An 18,500-nucleotide genomic window follows, 5' to 3' on the forward strand; every position below is an offset into this window, starting at 1 on the left:
GTTTGAAAATTGACGAAAGGCAAATGTAGGATGCGATCGAGTTTCCGCCATCAGCCAGTAGTACCTACTTGTCGTATTCTTTGTTAAAAATTTTCTAAAAAGGCTTTAACAATATGTAATCAATATTTAGTAAAACACTTGTGAAATATTCGCTTTTGTTGCGGGGCACGGATTTTTAAGAGTCGTTGACTCATTGTTGAAATAAGCGAGACAATGGCGCGAGCTTTATTCGTCAATATAAGACGACGGCGATAAAGCCATCAGTAGCAAAATTATTATGTGCCACCTTGATTGGTCACAGCGCATTCTTTCCGAAACTAGGTATATTTCTAAGGGATTGTCAACTTCTAAAGTGGACATAATGGGGATTATCGAAAATACTTAGTACACATTTTGACTTTGGGTGGTATTTCACGCCAGTTTACATTTCTATAAAGGACGATGGTACGCTACGAGCAAAACTAATGCTCGGAAACCCCGTGGTAGTTCGTTACACTCCCGTAATGAACGATAGTCTCCTAGGGACCATCTTTTATGATTGATTGGCCTTTTCTCTTTTCGTTCGAACAACGTAAACATCGACAAATCCGAAAGGGTTGTTTAAGAACTAATGACAAGAGTCTTGCCACTTTTACGGATTAGGGGTAGCTTGATCTGTATTGTTTTCTTTTGTGCCACTGATAGAGATCTGAGTCTGATGGCAACTCTCTAATTCTTTTAGAAGATATACGCGGTTATAACACAAGAATTGAAAAAGCTCTTCTTGTAGTGGACTAAGGCAAGTTTGTTGAAAAAAATGCAGAAAATGAATTGTCCATTACAAAATTGTATAATATTGCTGTAAAACTTGAGGTTACGAGTTACGACTATTATGTTGTTCGGTGTTACAATGAGAATTTTGTGCAACTGTTTTCGGCAAAAACAGTGTTTCAATGAGTTCCATTGTAACATTGTTTTTGGTAACTTTTCATCTCTAAGTTGGCAGTTCGCAAGACGTCAACGTCAAATCATCAGATGTGAAATCAAATTACGTAAAATTTATGTGTTTTCCTTGATTTTTGGTACACGAAGAACTTAATACATTCCAAATAAGCAGTTTACACATCCACCATAAATAAATGTATCTACGAATAAAAAATTACACATTCACGGAATTTAAAGTTTCCAAATGTCAGTGTTGTGTTTATCTACGCTGCCAACCTAAAATTTGTCAACGTAAATGGTGTTGCCAACTTAAGACATGTTAATTCTAGTTTCCTGTAGTTTTTCGTAATTACTTTTTAATTAAATTAAAAACACATTCTGCACTGTATGGTTATAGCTATAGAGACTCTATAATGGTCCAGCTAAGGATGTTGATATTACAAACACAATTACAATAGTATATTGAAAAACACGTATTACAATGCTTTATTGTAATACTCAGTCGTATTACAATAGGTCGCATTGTAACACTTGTCTTTCAATATACTATTGTAATTGTGTTTGTAATATCAACATCCTTAGCTGGACCATTATACAGTCTCTATAGCTATAACCATACAGTGCAGAATGTGTTCCCTTTCCCTAACGATGTATAGTCTTCTCCAAAGTCTTTTAAAACACAAATATCCAACAATCTCATAAAAGTTGGGATCGAAAGAAGCACCTAGATCACTCACTGAGATGAATTGTTTCTTTAAATTTTAAAAGTTCGTTTGAAAAGAGAAAAGAATTTAAATTATGACTTTTTGGAAAATAAATTAAATTTATTTCACTGACAAAATATGCTTTTAGGTCTTTTAGGCTTATCAAAAAATCCTTTAATAATAAGTTAAAAAAAATTAATAACAAGTTTCAAAAAAAAACCAGCATTCAGAGACGGCTACATAAACACTTATAGCAAAGAATACTTAATAATACTCTTTGCTTATAGCTAAAACTGGCACAATCTGAAATTTCAGGATGCAATTGTTGAATTGACAAAGTAAATTTAATTGCGATTTTTTTAATTGTTAATAGTACACTTATGTATGTATTTTGAAATCATAAATTTTCCTGCACAACTGAAAAAAGTAAGTCCATCTGAGCGTTGAGTGTAGGTATCGAAACTTCAGTATAAATTGTGCACTGAATTTCATGGTAATGAAGTAGAAGGAAAAGGATTTAATACCATTTATTACGTAGATTTGCTACTTGATACTTTGACATATAATTAAAATTAAGTAATTAAGTTATCACGACGTCGAAAGTATGATTTAGTACCTACACTGTTTTATGTTCTGCGTTCAATTCAAAATATGTTTTAAGTTCAAATGGTCAAGGGTAGGTTTACGCCTAGTAGGCTAAGTCCTATAATGGCAAAAAGAAATATTTATTACGATTAAAGGATATAAAAATCCTGAAAATTCCTTCGAAATTTCATATTTTTCATATTCATTTTGTATTCATTAACCGTGTAAAATTGGTAAAAAAGAATAAAATAACTTATTGCTGTGGACAAAGTACCACAAAATAGAGCAAACACTCTTAAAATTCATAAAAAGTCCATTTGTTTAAAATTGAGCGAAAACTGAATATTTCTGAAACGATGGCATGTAACGGTAGCTCGAAACTTGGATATCGGGTGGTGTATTTAAGTGGACCATTAGAAGTATCTCAGGAACGGTTTGGAATTTTGATTCAGGACTCATCACCTTTTTTGAATAATCGATCAAAAGAAATCATTTAAAAATATTTTCAATATGGCCTCTTATCCGGTTGTATCAGAAGGATACCGGAACTTTCTTATTCCAAATCTTTTCTGATGGCATATTTAAATTCCTCATAAAAAGTCAGTATGATTTTGTTAATATGATGGTATGTATAACTGACATGGTTTGGAAGTTATTTGACAAAAAAATGTACTTACAACATTTTTCTAAAGAGTTTTTTTAGGATTTTTTTAAAGAAAAATTTTGCAAGTACATTTTTTTGTTCGTTTTTTTTTTTCTTTCCATGGATGCGCAGTAAAGATATGGTTTCTATTATAATTATTAAACATTTCGAGTTTTTGACCAAAAACCGATTGCCAACTTTGAACGATTATTTGTATTACTTTCGAATCACAGTTGAAAATCAACATTTGATAGTGTGAAATTTGAGCTGTTCATTCATGAAAAATACATTTTGCTAAGTTGTCAGACAACAGTGATATGGCTAATTTACTGAAGCTCTGAAACTGTGAAAAAATGTCAAATAACTTCGAAACCATGTCTGTTGGACATAGCATCATATTGACAAGGTTTGAAATAAGAAAGTTCCCGTACCGTTTTGATACAACCGGAAAAGCGGCCATCTTGAAAATATTTTTAAATGATTTCTTTTGATCGATTATTTAATCGCGAATCGCGATACCAAACCGTTCCTCAAATATTTCTAATGTTTCACACCACCCTGTATTTCTTCGAATATTATAAAGATAGATAAAGTTGAAATGTTTTGTAGTTTTAAGGGTTAGAACAGGTTAGCGACTACATATAGAATATTTACAGGGTGTCGAAATGTAGAGGACAAATTTTCCAATAAATTATGCGGCTAGTGGAATTTCAAGAGTAAATCTGTAAATATTTGATAGAATTGAAAATTGTCCTTTTTGAATGCCGCTAGTATAAGTACCTATAACTAAATCTAAAGTAGGTATCTTAATTGGCTTTACCTGCTCCAAACCACTGAATAACCATAGTGGTAGTGTGAGAAACAAGGAATCGGCATATTTGAAAGGTCAGTGGTGTGAAAACTTGACTGCGGTACTAAGGGTCCCTGGTTCGGATCCGGGTTCGGGCATGGATATTTGTAAATGTACAGTGGGTTGGGTTGGTAGAGCAGCCTTGGTTTAAACCCTGTCCACTCAAAAATAAAGATCAAAAATAAAAAAAATGACTTAGCACATTAGCTTTTATTTAATTAGCAGTGTAAAATAAAGAAAAAAATTAATGATTCATTAATCAGTAAGAAATTAAGAAGGGCGTCTTTCTCCCGCGAATATTTACGAATATACTTAAACCATTATTTTCTTAGTTAGTTTGTTTTTAATATATTGCAAAATAAGCGAACGAAATTCAAATTTGCGAAACGCATTTATTGTGTCAATATTCATAAGTCCAGTCAAATTACTGTTTGGGCAGATTGGGCTGGGTGTTGTCATTTCACTCAACGAAATGAAGTGTATTATACGGGGTGTCAATTTTAAAACTTGCAGTCGGCCATATTTTCCAAACTAAAGAAGATATTGAAAATCGCGAAAAACCGTTTCGGGGGTATCGAGGGGGAAGCAGAATTACGTTTTGAGTGACAACCCCCCACCACCCCTAACCCCCCAGCCCCCCCTCTTCAAAAATCCTAAATGGTAACCCCATACTTGTGACACATCGTTGGAAAGCTACTGAAAAATCGTTTCCAGTGGTACCAATAAAGGCAGTATTCATTCAGACAATTTAACAAAAAGTTAATAATTAACCAAAAAAAAACTAAATGTTGACATTGAGGGATTTATGGCAAATTGGCGAAGAACTTCAACCTGAGCTGCTTCATTAAGCAATCTTGGTTGCTTTCTTTTTTTTATTGATAACAGATCCCGTTTCTTCGAATTTAGCGACCAAATCTTGAACATAGGCATGGCTTAATTTTTTTTTTTTTGTTAATTATTAATTTTTTTTAAATTGTTTTAATGAATATTACCACTGGAAAGCATTTTTCAGTAGCTTTCCAACGATGTGTCACAAGTATATGGGGTTGCCATTTAGGATTTTTGAAGAGGGGGACTGGGGGGGTTAACGGGTGATGGGGGGTTGTCAATCATAACGTCATTCTGGTTCCCCCTCGATACCCCCGAAACGGTTTTTCGCGATTTTCAGTATTCTTTAGTTTGGAAAATATGGCCGACTGCAAGTTTTAAAATTGACACCCTGTATGTAAAAAGATCCGCTGAATCCGAAAATCATAGTCCCCCTAGCCGAAAACTTCCGGAATATATTGTTATGTATACACAAAAAACAAAGAAAAAATGGCAAATTGTGGTTTCTTTTCGCATTTGACTGCAATTATCTGGTTAACTATCGCTCTAAGAGAAAAAATGAAGAAATGAAGAGAAATAAATTTGTTTAGAATTGAATTTTCTATAAGATACAGTTAGTATGAAACGTTCATTTTTAAATGTTATTGTTTTTATGGAAAGATATAAAAAAGCAATCCCGAAGATTAAAATTCATCCGATCTTTTTGAAAATCCGTATTTGGTCATTTCTTTTGATAACAGAACAATATGACAAACCCGATCACCGCAGATTTTATAGTTATTGCATAATTAAATAAACAAATTTTCAAAACGATGCTTGTTTTTTCAAACTGGGTGGCTCCCAGAGCGTTCTAAAAGATGGTGGAATCCTAAGACAACCATTTCCAAAAATTGTCCAATGATTCTTGCAAATTGATGGACTGTGGAATTTTTTTTTAATTAACTAACAAATGACCCGAAATATAACAAGGAAAGCAACTCAATAATAGGCCCTTGGCGTTCTGATTAATAAAAATAATACATTTTGGTCAAATAAACGCATTAAAAAGTTTACGCTTTAAAGAATCGTTCGATGCGACCCGATTTGCAAAATCATTTGTGGTTGTGTCGAAAACAAGTCCGAAGTCAAAAGCTGATTTCTCGTGAACTCGGATTTGGGCGTATTTTTTAGATGTAATTCCGAGAGCTTTCCATTCGCCTACTACAGATTTACATTTTTTGTGATATTTTGGAAATTATTCCATTTATTAACTAACTTCGGATTTTGAGAAAAATTGCACAGTCCGTCGATTTGCAAGAATCAACGGCACACTTGTTGAAAAAGGTTGTTTTAGGGTTCACTAAACGTAAAAAAATTGAGAACGCTCTGGGAGTCGTTCAGTACCTATATCATTTTAGCCCCAATATGGCGACCAGAACGAACTACCAATCAAAAACGAGATACCCGGTTGTATCCACTGTTCTAAATTGAGACACTGTACTTATACGTATAGAAACGATTGGAATTAATGCCATAAACTTGTGAAAATACAATGAGAGCATTAAGAGGTTTTAATATAAAGGAATCCGCGAGATCCAATTGTTCTCGTGGAGGTAATAGTTCATTTCCTCAAGCAATACAGGGTCATTCTTGACGAGCGTCAGTCCCCCAAGGATTTTGGCACATGATGAATTGAACTAAAATATTTCCAAGATGGTGCCACTTCCGCAAATACCGGAAGTAGCCATCATCTTGCTATTTTAAATAGGGACACCCTATTTTAAAACCCCGTACTCAAAAATCTTCATTAGTGCAACCCATTATTGACGAGAAATAAAAGTTCAAAACTGTTCAAAAAGCGAAAATTTGACGTTTAAACGTTATCATAATAAAAACAAAAGAATAACATCAAGCGACTTAATTTTTTTATCAATTTGCTACAAGAAGTAACTAAAACGTGGAATATCCGCTTGACGCAACCTTTGACATTTTGTATCAAATTAAAGGTCTCCGAAAAAGGAAAACAGTAAAGAAAAAATGGGGGGGGGGGGTGCCATTTGAAAAGACGGAGGTACGGAAATTTAAAAATGTAAAACTTTAGAGCTTTTAAAAAGTGATCTGCAAATTCAATTTTTGACACAAAAACTTGAATATCGACGAAGCCTTTGGAGCAAAGGGTGAACTATGGGGTATCGTTGTACTCCAAATTCGACGTAGAATCAGAAAATGTAGAAAAATAGGGAGTTCCTGTTTAAAATAACAAAGTTGATGGCCACTTCCGGTATTTGCGGGAGTGGCGCCATCTTGAAAATATTTTAGTTCAATTCATGGTGTGCCAAAACCTTTAAGGCACTTATCAGTTTAGTTTCATCTTCAAAGGTTCTCCATATCTTTCGCTCATCAAGAATGACCCTCTATACTAATTGCATTTTTGTACTGGCGGATTGCGCTTCCAACCCAAGGGAATGACGTCTAATCCTGTCAGTTTTTTCAAATGTCAATCCGTATCAAAGAATTATAAAAAACCTAGTAGAAACGCACCCTTTTCCCCATAAAAGTTCGTGCTAATTAAGTCGGTCATCATTATAACAAACGCGCATTCTTCACATCGGATTCGACAAAACCGAAAAAAAAGGTGGTAGAGGGTCGCGCGGTTACCCCGATTGTTGTAAAACCGTGTCGAACCGCAAGTGACACATGACGTGTTACTTAACCAACATCTTCCACATGAGCGCACCCTTATGAATAAAATATATAACACAAAATATTTCTATAACCCAATTTAACCGTTACACCAAGTACGAGCACAATGGAGCTTAAATATGATTTATGAAATATTTTATTTAAGGCAACTGCTGTTTGACACCCCAAAACATAGGTAAATAGCAATATGGTTTTCATACCCTCTCGTGCAGCGTGTGATCCCTAAATTAACCATTATGGGAAACGTTTCTTACCGCGCGCGCATATTTAAGAAAGTAACGCATCGATACGCGATCTAAATGGTAGATTTTAATAAGAGGATAAACAGATTACAATATTGTAAATGTCAAGCGAGTTGACGGACGTAAAAGAATCTTTCAAATAAAGAGCCGTAAGAATAAACTTCGTTAGTATATTAGACCGCATGCAGCTCTTAAGACCACATTTAAAACTATAATCCAGAGAACATTTGGCCAAGATAAAACTTCGCCGACGTTCTCTGGAGAGGATTTAGGACCTCCAGCGACGTCGAGATTACAAAATGTGGCTTTCCATTTAAATAAAAGAAAAGATTTGCTTATATTTTCTGTTGTACGCGCACGAAAACCACCAAAACTTTTAACAGGTCTTTGTTCTTTGACGGGCGGTGCCGACAGTTGGGTCGATGTTTATCCATAAACAAATGCGAATGCTGCAATTGGGGATGGAGGGGATTTGTATAGCCGGGGTGGCGACCCTTAACTTGAACAGGACGCGTTACTGGAGGTACTTTTTTAAGAACATATAAGTGCTGCCTATTCAAAGTTATGGAAATGAAATTGGACCAAGTGTGTATACAGTTTGTAGAGAATCATGGGTGATCTGAAAATACGGAATAATTATTTACTCCTAGGGAATGCAATACCGGGATCCCGCAGCATTTTTGCGGGATTAATCCCGCACATAAATGGAGCGGGATCCCGCGGGATTTGCGGGACTGAGGAATTTGTCGACCAAGGGAGAACGACTCTGTTTGCTTTGTTAATGAAACGCATAACGGAGATATTATTTTTAAAATAATTGTTAAACTTTTTTCACTTATAATTGCACAAGAGGTTTGTATTTTACCGAGTAAATTTGGGTTGTTTAGGTAATGAAAATCTGTTGCCTAGCAATTAGACGAAAAAAACTGTCAACTAATAAAAATGCGACACCGAAGGTGGAGCATTTTTAGGTTGACAGTTTTTCGAGTTCAATTGCTAAAAGGAAACAGATTTGAATTGCAACAACCCAAATTTACTCGGTTTAAATACAAACCTCGAGTGTAATTCGGCAGGACAATTTAACGAACAAGAAATTCACCATATTAATCAATTATTGACAGACGTCAAACTAGTCATATGGGAAAGGATAATGCGATAATTGGTTCGAAAATGAATAAGTGAAAAAACCACTAGTGCATTTGTCGCTGGAAAAGTTGCAGGTAACTTTTGCCGCTGTCAAAGTGACAATTTCACTGCGGCTTATGCGATTTTTTATACATGAGTTGAATTGTCGTTAAAAATGTACTATGATTTTTGAGGCACTTTAGAAGTTCACCTTTTTGTGCTTTACAGGTGAGGTTTTTTTGAGTTCTAAGTTAGACCGAAAGTACTTTTTTGTTAAATATTGTGATAATTAGCGACTTATTTTAATGCAGAAGTTAAATTGCTTGAGTTGCCAATTTATTTAAAGGGGATTAACATCTAGCAATCCCGCAAACACCGGGATTGAGATTTTGCTGCGGGATTGCATTCCCTAGTTACAGCCCTTTGATTCTACGCACCAAAATTAATAAGAAAAAGTGTTTTCCCGAGAAATTTTGGTCCAGTCGATTTTTTGGTAAAAAAGGAAGGTTATACTATGCCTTTTTTTTGGCACGAAAAAAAAATTGTCTCAGATCGACCCGGAAAAAAAATCTTCTTATAGAATGTGGCCTGTAGAATCCATAATTTCAAACAGTTCCAAGATTGGGCTACTAGTTCAAAAGTTACGGCCCTTTGAATTTTCTTTCGAATTTGGTTTCTAGTCTATAACTTTTGATTGAGAAGTCTGATCGAAAAAGGAGGAATTGTTTTGGATTTTACGAACCAAAATTAATAAGAAAAAGTGTTTTCTCGAGAAATTTTGGTGCAGTCGATTTTTGGAGAAAAGGAAGGTAATAAACTGCTTTTTCGGGCCTCAAAAAAAATTGTCTCAGATCGTCCTGGAAAACAATTTTTCTTATAGAATGTGGCCTGTAGAATCCATAATTTCAAACAGTTCCAAAATTGAGCTTCTAGTTCAAAAGTTACAGCCCTTTGAATTTTCTTACGAAATTGGTTTCTAGTCCATAAATTTTGATTGAGAAGTCCGATCGAAAAAGTACGAATTGTTTTAGATTCTACGCACCAAAATTAATAAGAAAAAGTGTTTTCCCGAGAAATTTTGGTGCAGTCAATTTTTGGTAAAAAAGGAAGGTTATACATTGCCTTTTTTTGAGCCCCGAAAAAAAAATTGTCTCAGATCGACCCGGAAAAATTTTTTTCTTATAGAATGTGGCCTGTAGAATCCATAATTTCAAACAGTTCCAAGATTGGGCTACTAGTTCAAAAGTTACAGCCCTTTGAATTTTCTTTCGAAATTGGTTTCTAGTCTATAACTTTTTATTGAGAAGTCTGATCGAAAAAGTACGAATTGTTTTGGATTCTACGCACCAAAATTAATAAGAAAAAGTGTTTTCCCGAGAAATTTTGGTCCAGTCGATTTTTGGTAAAAAAGGAAGATTATACTATGCCTTTTTTTTTGGCACGAAAAAAAATTGTCTCAGACCGACCCGGAAAAAAATTTTCTTATAGAATGTGGCCTGTAGAATCCTTAATTTCAAACAGTTCCAAGATTGGGCTACTAGAACAAAAGTTACAGCTAGGGAATGCAATACCGGGATCGCGAGATCCCGAAATACCGGGATCCCGCACATAAATGGAGCGGGATTTGCGGGATTGAGGAATTTGTCGACCAAGGGAGAACGACTCTGCTTGCTTTGTTAATGAAACGCATAACGGAGAAATTAGTTTTAAAATAATTGTTAAACTTTTTTCGTTAAAAATGTACTATGATTTTTGAGGCACTTTAGATCTTCACCTTTTTGTGCTTTTCAGATGAGGTTTTTTTTGAGTTCTAAGTTAGGCCGAAGGTACTTTTTTGTTGAATATTGTGATAATTAGCGATTTATTTTAATACAGAAGCATGCACAAAATTGCTTATTTGCCAATTTATTTAAAATTTTGCGGGATCCCGCGGAATTAACATCTAGGGATCCCGCAAATACCGGGATAGAGATTTTGCTGCGGGATTGCATTCCCTATTTACACCTATCCTGCACATAAACGTACAGCGAAATAGCATTGTGTGTACTACTACTCCACAATTCCAAGCAGGTATGCAGATCCATAAATTTGTTTGTTAGTGAAAACTGGAAACACTGGAAGGCTTGTTGACTTGTTATTTTTTTTTTAATTCTAAAGATTCTGAACATTCTAAAAATATTTTACCAGGAGGTTCTAGGAAGATGGCCCTAGGAACATTTTACGACTACCTACTCTAAAAAGATTCAAATGATTTTAATAGCTTTGAAGAGTAGAGGTTCTGGAAATCTAAAAAATACCTTCAGAAGACCCGGACAACTTTACCAGAGAATTACAAGGATACTTTCGGAAGACCCTCAAAATCCTAAGGAAATTCTATACAATACCTGAAAAGATTTTAAGATTCTAAGGAGATTGCGTTGGTATGACGGTTTGAGATCTCAGCACGAAGGCCACAAAAAAGTGGTACTTTTTTATTCGTTACATAACGATGGTAGGTACAAAATGTAAGTTCAATTAAACTCAAAAAGAGGTCGGTTCGATCACCATGTATAAATAACATGCTTAATCGCTCTGAGAAAATTATTGAGACCTTCTCCATAGATTCTTTAGTAACATTAAATTTAAGTATATGCTACATGTTTCGACATCTCCACGTCATCTTCAGGCAAAAGAACAAGTTATAACAAAGTGGTTACATCGTGAAATTTTGACGAGGACTTTTAAATTTAAAGTTAAGGTTAAAGTTGAACTAGTTTAGGTTGGTCAGGTTTAAATATGAAAATTACTGAAGGTAAATTTGACTTAACTTCACTAATTTAAGAAAGACAACTCTTAAAACACGCTCTTACTTCTTTTATACCAAGAACTTGACTATTATAGAGACTGATGGTCTTTCCAAAACAAAGTTAATTAGCTTTACGCAGCGATAACAAACGCTTATCGCACTAACCGGAGATAAGCTTTTACAAAACATAACGCAATTATTTCCAAATGATTAACGTAATGACTATCCTCCCATTTCCGGTATTCCTACAAATCACGGTTATTTTGTGTAGTCATACAATGTACCGGGTGACCCAATAAGACTGTTCCTCGGCATCGGCCATATCTCGAGGACCGTTCGGAGTAAAAAAAAAGAATTGGGTAAATCGATCATAAAGAATCGGTGGAAAATATTTTCAAGTTTTAAAAATGACCACCAGAGGGCGTAACTGCCATCTTAAATTTTAAAATTGCATTTTCGGAAATAATAGATAAACTGGTTCTCGTTAAAAATGTGAAAAAATTTTTTTAGTTTATTATGCTAAATTTAAAGAAAATGCAATTAAAAAATTTAAGATGGCAGTTGCGCCCTCTGGTTGTCATTTTTAGAACTTGAAAATATTTTCCAGCGACTCTTCATGACCGATTTACCCAATAATTTTGTTTACCCCTAAGTAATACGACGAATGCCCGGCACAACTTCACGAAAATCGCAAACCTACAGTGTAGTCACAAATTTTACAAGGGTTCGAACCTCTGAAAACTAAGATTTTTGCATTTTTTCTCAGATACTTGAATTCTTACAACTTTTCCTCACTACGATTTTGTGGGCAGTGAAAAGGGCAGTTAAAAAGTACCACAAATTTATACTTTCCGTTGCTGATGTAAACTGAAACAATTAAAAAAATTCGAAAAAGGTCAATTTTTAGGGGTCCGAACCCTTATAAAAAATTTAACATTACAGACGTTGAAAAATGTGTAATTAAGTTGTGTTTTTCTTCTTGTAATATGTATCTAAAACATCCATAGCTCCGGAACGATGGAGACAATTAAACAAAAAATATTATCACATACGTAAATTTTTTATGTAGATTCGGATTTTAGAACAAAAGTGCATCATTTCATTTCAAATGTCAAAGTCACCTCCCCCCCTCTAAACATTTGAAAAATAAAAAATAAAAAAATGTTAAGATTTTTGTCCCCCCAAATTTCATAAAAATATTTACAACCGTTTTCGGGACATCGCCTTGTAGCATTTTAAAAAGCTCACCCTGTTTGTATTATTATAATAACGTGATGTAAAATTTTTATTTATCACTCACTCTTAAATTTATAACATGTAAACACGAGTACACTATTTATCACATCTGTGTCGATGTTGAAACTCCCATTAAAAACAATTGAATTTACTAATATAGCAAACGAAACGTTTCTAGAAAAACAAAATATAAATAATAAATAAAAAAATTCTCGAAAATTCACACAAGGTTTAAATGTGCTATAACTTAAAGTTCAAAACTTAGACTTCTGGGTTCAAGATCCGAGAATCAAGTCTTAAGATTCAAATTTCAAGGTAATTGTTAATGTTACAATTAAACAACGGCTGGGGATTGTGATATTAAATCGCAACCAAATTCAATGGCGGATATTTTCAAACCTTAACGTTCGGAATTGAATATTCAAAATTCTTGAAGTTCAAGTTCGAGCTGTAGGATTCAATCCGCTTCAGGATTCGCGCTTTTAAGATATTCTTTCGAAAACAACCGGTCAGGCTGTAACAAAGCACTAGCACAGTTCTAACAGATTGAACTCGTCATATACAATAGCACTTTCTCTGTAAGTCCGTCTGTCCGTCGGTCCGTCCAAGGTCTTAACGACTCCTAGAGTTTTTCATATATATTTAGTTCGTTGTGCGAAAACTAGACAGAACAATTACGATCATGATCCTAACAAGCTTCGCTTTCTAATACTTTAGTTTTTCTCCAACCAAATATATAGAAAGTTATCACCGAAATAAGACTTTTCTACTATCGTGTATAAAGTACCTGAAATAAGGATTACTAACAAAATCAGTGTTCTAGAATCGCACGTGGTTTTTTTAAGAATTACCCATCAACCAAAAACTTTTGCAACCGACACATTAAAAGGGTGCACAAAAAATCTTTTGAACTGATTTCAAGCTCAAATACCCACGAACGAATTTTGTTAAGAATTGGATTAATGCTCCACCCATTAAATAACAATTAATTCTTCTAAAATTACAGCCGCTTGTACGGTTCTGAATGGCCATTAAGATAAATCTAATTTCCGAAAGTTCCAACCCCCTTAATAACATTGCGGAGCTTCCGTTCGATTAGTTGAATACAAGACTTTTTTAAAGAAGAAAAATAAGCTCAGGAAACCTAGTTATTGTTCGCATGTGATAAGTAGCCATACATGTTCAAGTTAGCATAAAAGATCAACAATCTGCCCCTTATATTCACTTCAATTACCTAAAAATATCGAATTTCTCGTAAGCGATGGCACTATTCGGTTTTGCGCCCGTCTTCGAGGGGAGATTGTTTCAATAGTGTATTGTTCGTCTGTGGCGCATTGTTACTTTTGTTACAATAAGGGAGTAACATTGTTTTTCTAGCGGTACAGTTTTGTACGGGATTATTGTTTTATAACGCTGGCATTGGGTCCACTCCGGGGTGGGCTTTCTGGCGATTGTTTCAAAATTCAAATGCGGCGTTGAATGTTTTGACACGGCCATCTGGTTAGTGTTATACACGAATGTTTTTCGGTCCTTTGATCTTTTCCCGAAAACGCACAGATTATGTATTAATTACTGTTTGGGGGTTCTGTTTCGTTAACAAGGGTGCGCATTTATAAATCGCTCGAGACGTAGCAAAAATGTGTGAGGAATTTCTTGGCGAGGTGTGTGGCTCGTTTTCGAATTAATCCCGAATACGCGATGCATGTTTGCGTGTGGGGCAAATAAAGGAAAATGTAACAATGTTATCTTCGGTAAGTCTATCCAGAATTTTTCGAATAGTAACTCAATACTTTTTATTTAGTTATTGTTCCCGGTTGTTTGTATTCATATTGACACAAAACATTATCTTAAACCATCTATTAGGATATTTGGTTACCTACGTTATTGAAATGGAACATGGCGAACTGGTTTTCTATGGGAAAATGAGTGTTTTTGTTGCTGCCATTTGCGAACTTCTGTGCGTAAGTGGATTACTCTCCTGATTCTATTAAAGGTTCTTGGGAATCATTTATTTTGTTATTACTGCATCACCAGAACAATAACTCAAACAACTGCCGAAAAGAGAAGAACTAGAAGATCGATTTTTTACCATCATCGAAAAAGGTATGGAAAGTGTTAATTTTTTCACGACTTTTGCTATGCGTTTCTATGAACAATTGCATTTATTTTTGAGTGACAGTAAATCGCGAGTGTTAATGATTTTAATCAATTCCCTACTACGTAAAAAAAACACATTTTGTAAGTGTCTTTTTTTTAAGAAGTTGCTTGATTAACTAGGCTCTCATTATCAAAACTGCAAATTCATGAAAAAAAAGTGTCACTTTCAAAACTAGTTGTATAAATAACTATTATGTAATAATAAACAAATGTAGCTTCTTGTGTGTGTAAAGCAAATTATGTATTAGTATATTTTTAAAGCGAAAGCTCATTTCTTTGCCGTATCTAGTAGAGAAGATGATTTAGGTGAAATTGAACGAAGGAATTTAGTGGTAGATCCATTCTTTTACTTCGGATGTATATAAAAAGAATGTATTTGCCTTTAAGAGAAGGATAACGCAAGGATGGTACCTTTTAAATTTATTAAACACTCCATTAATATACGACCAATCAGCTTGGTGATTGTCTCAAATTCTAACCAATCAGATGATTTTTTTTAATAATTAAAAGCTAGGTAGCTTTTTATCAGCGATAAAAATGCACGTAGGAATGCTTTAAATATAGTGGTTGTGAAATTTACTGACTTTTATTAATCTCCCTAAAATACACTCGATCGTGATCGTTTAAATCAGGATAATTTTATTTTTAATTCACTCAAATTTTATTGCCTTCTGGAAAAAACTTTCGACCAAAAGCAAAAACACTTTTGATCTCTTAGTTTTTTCCGTTGCAACAAAACTTTCGTGCAAAAATAAAATTATCCAACTAAAATCAAGCTCGCTTGTGTATTTACCCCCGATAGTTCTAAAGGAGCAAACATTGCATTTGAGGGCCCCATCTAAGCGACACTTTTGTGCAGCTGAGAATAAAAAGGACTATTATATGCAAAAGCTCATTGGGTCAAGTCATAGTAGGCGAATGATGGTAAGAAGGTGCAGAGCAGCAGTAAAATGAACTTCCTAATAGAAAATACAAATTATCTGCTGGTACCCCATTAACATGCCGATTCTACCTTAAAACCATTAAAAATATTAAAACTGTAACTTGAAAGCAAACACTTTCAAGCTGAAATTTAAAAAAGTTCAAAGCGCATAATAAAATACATAAATTTGGGGGTCAGAGAGTTATACAAAAAATGTAATTGTAAAATGAAATTATTTATATTTCAACACGAAATCATTCCCCTAAAAACGGAGAAAGGGTCATTATTTTATACTAAACTGAATATATTTTTAAGCAAATGAGAGACAAATGTGCTCACCGTCATTCCCGACGTCCACTTGTCCGAATATTCCATGAATTTAGACACGAGATGATCCCCCTAAAAACAGAGAAAGGGTGGTTATTTTACATTAAATTGAATAATATTAAGCAAATAAGGGTAAAGTTTTCACCGTCCTTCTGGTCAACTTGCCTGAATTTCTTCGTTGGCTGCGACACGAGATCATCCCCCTAAAAACAGAGAAAGCGAAGTAATTTTACACTAAAAAAAATATTCATGGTTGTTTTATATATTCTTTATTCTTTATACACTAAATTGAACAGTTTTAAGCAAAAAGGGGAGAAGTCCTCACCGTCCTTCTGGTCAACTTGCCTGAATTTCTTCGTTGATTTCGAGACGCGATTATCCCCCTAAAAAAGAGAAAGGGTCATTATTTTACATTAAATTGAATAATATTAAGCAAATAAGGGTAAAGTTTTCACCGTCCTACTGGTCAACTTGCCTGAATTTCTTCGTTGGCTGCGGCACGAGTTCATCCCCCTAAGAACAGAGAAAGGGTGGTTATTTTACACAAAAAAAATATATTCGTGGTTCTTTTATAATATTCTTTATTCATATTATACACTAAATTGAACAGTTTAAAGCAAAAAGGGGAGAAGTCCACACCGCCCTTCTGGTCAACTAGCTTGAATTTCTTCGTTGATTTCGACACGAGATCATCCCCTAAAAACAGAGAAAGGGTGGTTATTTTACATTAAATTGAATATTATTAAGCAAATAAGGGTAAAGTTTTCACCGTCCTTCTGGTCAACTTGCCTGAATTTCTTCGTTGGCTGCGGCACGAGTTCATCCCCCTAAGAACAGAGAAAGGGTGGTTATTTTACACAAAAAAAATATATTCGTGGTTCTTTTATAATATTCTTTATTCATATTATACACTAAATTGAACAGTTTAAAGCAAAAAGGGGAGAAGTCCACACCGCCCTTCTGGTCAACTAGCTTGAATTTCTTCGTTGATTTCGACACGAGATCATCCCCTAAAAACAGAGAAAGGGTGGTTATTTTACATTAAATTGAATATTATTAAGCAAATAAGGGTAAAGTTTTTACCGTCCTTCTGGTCAACTTGCCTGAATTTCTTTGTTGGCTGCGACACGAGATGATCCCCCTAAAAACAGAGAAAGGGAGGTTATTTTACATTAATTGAATATTATTAAACAAATAAGGGTAAAGTTTTTACCTCCTTCGTCAACTAGCCAGAATTTCTTCGTTGATTTCGACACGAGCTTCATCCCTCTAAAAAAGAGAAAGGGTCGTTATTTTACATTAAATTGATATTATTAAGCAAATAAGGGTAAAGTTTTCACCGTCCTTCTGGTCAACTTGCCTGAATTTCTTCGTTGGCTGCGACACGAGATCATCCCCCTAAAAACAGAGAAAGCGAAGTAATTTTACACTAAAAAAAATATTCATGGTTGTTTTATATATTCTTTATTCTTTATACACTAAATTGAACAGTTTTAAGCAAAAAGGGGAGAAGTCCTCACCGTCCTTCTGGTCAACTTGCCTGAATTTCTTCGTTGATTTCGAGACGCGATTATCCCCCTAAAAAAGAGAAAGGGTCATTATTTTACATTAAATTGAATAATATTAAGCAAATAAGGGTAAAGTTTTCACCGTCCTACTGGTCAACTTGCCTGAATTTCTTCGTTGGCTGCGGCACGAGTTCATCCCCCTAAGAACAGAGAAAGGGTGGTTATTTTACACAAAAAAAATATATTCGTGGTTCTTTTATAATATTCTTTATTCATATTATACACTAAATTGAACAGTTTAAAGCAAAAAGGGGAGAAGTCCACACCGCCCTTCTGGTCAACTAGCTTGAATTTCTTCGTTGATTTCGACACGAGATCATCCCCTAAAAACAGAGAAAGGGTGGTTATTTTACATTAAATTGAATATTATTAAGCAAATAAGGGTAAAGTTTTTACCGTCCTTCTGGTCAACTTGCCTGAATTTCTTTGTTGGCTGCGACACGAGATGATCCCCCTAAAAACAGAGAAAGGGTGGTTATTTTACATTAAATTGAATATTATTAAACAAATAAGGGTAAAGTTTTTACCGTCCTTCTGGTCAACTAGCCAGAATTTCTTCGTTGATTTCGACACGAGATCATCCCTCTAAAAAAGAGAAAGGGTCGTTATTTTACACTAACGTGATAATTTTTAAATCAAATAAGGGTAAAGTTCTCACCGTCCTTCTGGTCAACTTGCCTGAATTTCTCCGTTGGCTGCGACACGAGTTCATCCCCCTAAAAACAGAGAGAGCGAAGTAATTTTACACTAAAAAAAATATTCGTGGTTCTTTTATAATATTCTTTATTCTTTATTCATATTATACACTAAATTGAACAGTTTAAAGCAAAAAGGGGATAAGTCCTCACCGCCCTTCTGGTCAACTTGCCTGAATTTCTTCGTTGGCTGCGACACGCGATCATCCCCCTAAAAATAGAGAAAG

The sequence above is a fragment of the Photinus pyralis genome, unplaced genomic scaffold (assembly GCF_008802855.1).
Source record: "Photinus pyralis isolate 1611_PpyrPB1 unplaced genomic scaffold, Ppyr1.3 Ppyr1.4_LG4, whole genome shotgun sequence".
Lineage (NCBI taxonomy): Eukaryota > Metazoa > Arthropoda > Insecta > Coleoptera > Lampyridae > Photinus > Photinus pyralis.